The sequence below is a fragment of the Urtica dioica genome, chromosome 11 (genome assembly GCF_054948205.1).
Source record: "Urtica dioica subsp. dioica isolate 48M chromosome 11, U.dioica_male_clone48M_v1_H2, whole genome shotgun sequence".
Taxonomy (NCBI): domain Eukaryota; kingdom Viridiplantae; phylum Streptophyta; class Magnoliopsida; order Rosales; family Urticaceae; genus Urtica; species Urtica dioica.
In genome coordinates this window covers 6,170,130-6,174,958 of record NC_142766.1, presented here as the reverse complement: position 1 = coordinate 6,174,958, position 4,829 = coordinate 6,170,130, and positions in this window count along the sequence as shown.

Sequence of the window (4,829 nt, the reverse complement as noted above, 5' to 3'; positions counted from 1 at the left end):
TATGTAATCTTGGCCAGTAGTGTCACCTACTATGTAATCTTGGCCGATAGTGCCACCTGCGCTTTGCACTGCTAATATATCAGGTAATCCTGGCCGATAGTGCCTCTACTAAAAAAAAATATTAAGACTAGGGAAACGAAAATGGTAGATGAATTGTGAGTGTAGTTTGGTCTTCATCATTGGTATCACGGGGTGAGTACGAAAGGCCGCATCGTACATGAAACTATTCTTTAGCAAGTTATAAGATGTATTGTCGTCCTGAACTACCTACGACGCCACGACCAAGGTTAAGTCATTTATTTCAAAATGGTGGTCAACTCAAAATTGATAAGTTTAATTTTTATCGTTGGTCAAAGTTCACAAGCATAAAATAAGAGTTTATGTGAATATTTATTGTTGATCTAAAAATGCTTTAGGTTTTAGCATAGTACACATGATTTATTGAATTATCGAGAAAGTTTTTACTAGGGTTTTTTTAACTTAGTATTTTGTCTTGTGCTAGATTGTTGTTTGAATTTTGAAATTATAGTCCATGAATGTTACTTTTTGAATTTTAACGATGTACTTAATTCTATTAATTCAGCAATCATGTCAAACCACAATGTCTTTGTTGTCGAAAATTTTTGAGTGGTGAGAACTTCGTCAAGTGAAAGTCAAACTTTGAGATCGTATTGGTCAGCAAAAATGTTCCCTTTAATCTTAACAAAGAGAGATCACATTAACCCCCCAGAGTAACTCAACTTATATCGCAAAATAGATGAAGTTGAATTATGGGTTTTTCTACTAGCTCAATGAGCCTAAGAATTTGGAGAGTATTTAGCAACATGAGGTCTCCATCTTATGCTTACAAAGATTCCTCTAGTGAAGTCAAGAATAAGAAAGTATCTACTACTGCATGACCATCTAAGGCACACACATGTATTTCAAAGGGAAACTGTCTCGTGATGAAGGAGAATAAGAATTGCAAGAAAAACATAAAAGTTTTAAGATATAAGAAACAAGAGAAAGACATCATAAAATATATCCATTATAAGTCTAAAAGTAATTAAGATAAAAGGAGTTGTCCTCTATATTCGGATGAGCTTGAGAATGACAAGAAGAACAAATAAAGAGTACCAAAATTTGCATATATATTTGGACATTCAGACGAAACTGCTCTTTCGTTTTCGGTCAACCACTACTTCTAATCTTAGCTATAATAATACGTTCTAGCCAATAAGGACCATTAGTTCATCCTCCTGGAACACAAAGTTCCGATAAAAAACACTATTGTTTGCTCTGAAATCCGTAGCCTATTACTTTACTGTGTCTTCTTAAATGGCGGTCTCCGTTGCGACAGTCCGACGAAGAATCCGAAGCAGATGGCGACAAAAATCTAGACGAGGTGAAAATCGAAGTAAGAAGATTGACAAGGGCATTGTGGTTCACATCCTTGATTCAAAGAAGTATCTCGACATTGCTATTCTTCCTATGACTGACCTTTGTCTGCATCGCCATCTGCCCAGTTCTTTATAGATAGCATGTGGCGATGCGAAAGAGAATTGAGTTCTATCGAGCCTATAACAAACTCTCCAACATCGTCTGGAGAAGCCATGGCTTTCTCAATTTTCTCTACAACTCCGTCTGGCAAACCAACGAGTCTGAGTGGTGCTCAGAGCTCATGATTTCTTGAAAAAATGGAAAATGTTAAAATGTACAATCCCAAAGTGTTTCTTCCGGGGTGTACACTTATGTTCTGGTCATAAAATGGAGCATGGACTTCTAGCTTGAAATACCCACGAGAATGGGACTTCTTTTTTTTTTATAAAACCTGGATCACCAGGAAAAGCTTCATTGAGGCATATCAGCCAAAACATAATCAACAAGTTCTGGAGGAACACACTCCTCCCAAACACACTCTGACAGAAGAGAGAGAGCCTTTTTAGCAAGACCATGAGCAACAACGTTACAGACTCGAGAATGAAAAAGGAAACGACAAGACACAAACCCAGATAAGGTATTCTTGATAGCCGTAGTTACCATACCAGCCTCCGTGCACCACCTACCCTCGTGACTGATGAGAGAGACGGCTTTCGCGCAGTCCGACTGAATCTCGACGTGATTAATGCCCCGATCCCGGGCAAACTCTAGGCCTCGTAGAATCGCCACCAACTCAGCAGTGAGAGGCGAGAATCCCCTATCCATGGGATACACGAAGGAAGCCATAACCCCACCGGAGGAAGAACGGACTACTCCCCCCACCCCGCATCTATACGTCGTCGTCGAGATCGCGGCGTCCACTGAAATGGCCACAGACCCCGTGGGAGGGGGGACCCACCTGGGCCGGCCTGTGACCTGCAAGGAGCGAGGGGGCTTCGGCGAGCGATTGTTCGACGCGTTCCGGAACTCTTCGAGGTAATTTATGGACCAGTTGAGAAGATCCATTAAATTCCTTTCCTTTCCGTTGTGCAAATCATCATTCCGGCGGTTCCACGAACTCCACGTCAGGACTGCAAAAACTTCAAAGTTAGGCGCCGAGAGGCCGGCTTTCATACGGATGAGGAGGTCGATGATATCGCCGGAGAAGTTGGCCTTGATGTCCGCCCACCACCCCGTAGCCTTCCAAAGGGGGGAGATCTTCCTGCACCCCCACAGAGCATGGAAGGTGTCTTCGCACTCCGCTCCGCACCGTCGACACCCTTGATCAATGGGCATTCCGTGTCTCACCAGGTTACCTCCAGTGGGAATCCAGCCCCGAGCCACCCTCCACAAAAATAATCGAATCTTAGGGGGGACTTTGAGTTTCCATATGCCCTCCCACCATTTACCCGTCTCTCCGGGGTTCGACGTCTCAGCGGTAGGAAGAAGGTCGCTAATGGCACGGTACCCGCTTTTCACAGAGTACTCGCCGTCCTCCGAAAAATGCCAACATAGCTTGTCTTCATCGGATCCTAAACCATCGGGAAGCTTAAGGATTTCTCTCACATCATCCTCCTCGCACCAATCCCGAATAAGCTCCACGTTCCAAGCTCCCCAAGGGAATTTAAGACTTGCCACCGAGATCCCCGGCGGAACCATATTGCTCACCTGAAGCTTGAAGTTACCGGGACGGGGAAGCCACTTGCCGGATCGCGCCTCGACCGAGTCACCCCTCCCAATCAGCCAGCGCGAGCCTATCTCAATGACTTCACGGCCCCAAAGCAGCCCATTCCATAAGCTCGACGCGTAGGAGGAGGTAGAGGCCTCTAGGATCGTTGTTGTCGGGAAATAGGAAGCCTTGAGGACTCTAACACCCAAAGAGGACGGGACTCGAAGGATTGGTAAGTGTTTTAGGACAGTCAGAGCCGAAAATTCAGGTCTCTTCTGTTTTTGACTCCCAAATTTACATGTTTGAACACCATAAACATGATTTGTAGAGTAAATCTTTAGAATGTGCGTCATGAGATAGAGAAAATTAGGAGAAAAAACAAAATTCAAGGTGGGATCGTAACCAAATTTTTCTCTCATTAAAATATTTAATATATCATAATTTATTTTATCATAAATTATCTTTATTTTTTTTACATTACGTGTGGCAACAAAATCCAATTTTTTAGATTATTCGTTATTATTGGAAACCATTAGCTATATATTGACTACATAATATGCAAATAAATATATTTATTAGCAATAATATATATAGGGTTGAGGTCTTTTGGCCGCTAATGTTTTTAGTTGATCGGATTCGCTCACCAACTATATAAAAATTGTGATAAAATTCAATGTTTTGGTTGATATTTTATTTGTATCATTAATTTTTTATCGTCGTAATTCATCATCGGCGTTTGGTATGATAGGTAGCGGAAATTTGTCTTCCTGGTCTCTTTTTGTGCCTCACGGAATTACCGGTTTCGACAGACCTGGAAATTGGTAGACAACCTCCGCCAGCTGTCGGAAGTGGCACGTCTCCACACAGAAGAAGACAAATCTGTGAGTACCGTTGGTCAATGCGAACGTTAAAGAGCAATTATGACGTTTAACTCAACAAATTTTGGCCAATCTCAACGATTCAATTTATAAAAGGATATCAATTTGTTAATATCAACCACAATGATAAAATTACACGTTCATCCCTATTTCATTTTACATATACATACACACAATTTTCTTTCAATTTTCACAACAAACCAACGTTCTCATACTCAATTCTCTCTACAAACTACAATTCTCTCCACATACATTCTATACACTTTATATTATATACTTTTGATTTACGAAAAATATTATGTAGTTATGCTTTTATTATACAGTTTTTAAGTATAATTTATATAGTTTATAAGTATCACATAATTTTAATTTATATAGTTAATTTTTTAATATATAGTTTCAATTCATAAAAATATAAATTATAAGTATAATTTATATATTTTTTATTTTCTATTATAAGTATGATTGATATTATATAGTTTTAATTTTCTATTATAAGTATAATTTATTTTGTATATTTTTATTTTATATTATATCATGTCTAACGATTTTTTTTATAAAGTTATTAATAAATATGCAATTTAGTTTACATATTAGTAGATTCTTTTACAACTTTAACATTTGAGTTCCTTTGATTTACTATTTAAATTTGATTTCTTTAATTAAAAATCAGAAATTAGTGAAAAGGCTAATTTCCATTATACCTAACGAAAATACCACTTTCGTTATCATCCAGAAGGCAAAAAAAATTACCTAACAAAATTGCCATTTCCATCAAACAATGAACAACACTCTAACGAAAATGGGTTTTACAATTTTTCCAATGCACAAAATGATTCATAATCCAACACACGTTTAAACTCTATCAACGTTTTCATTTTATA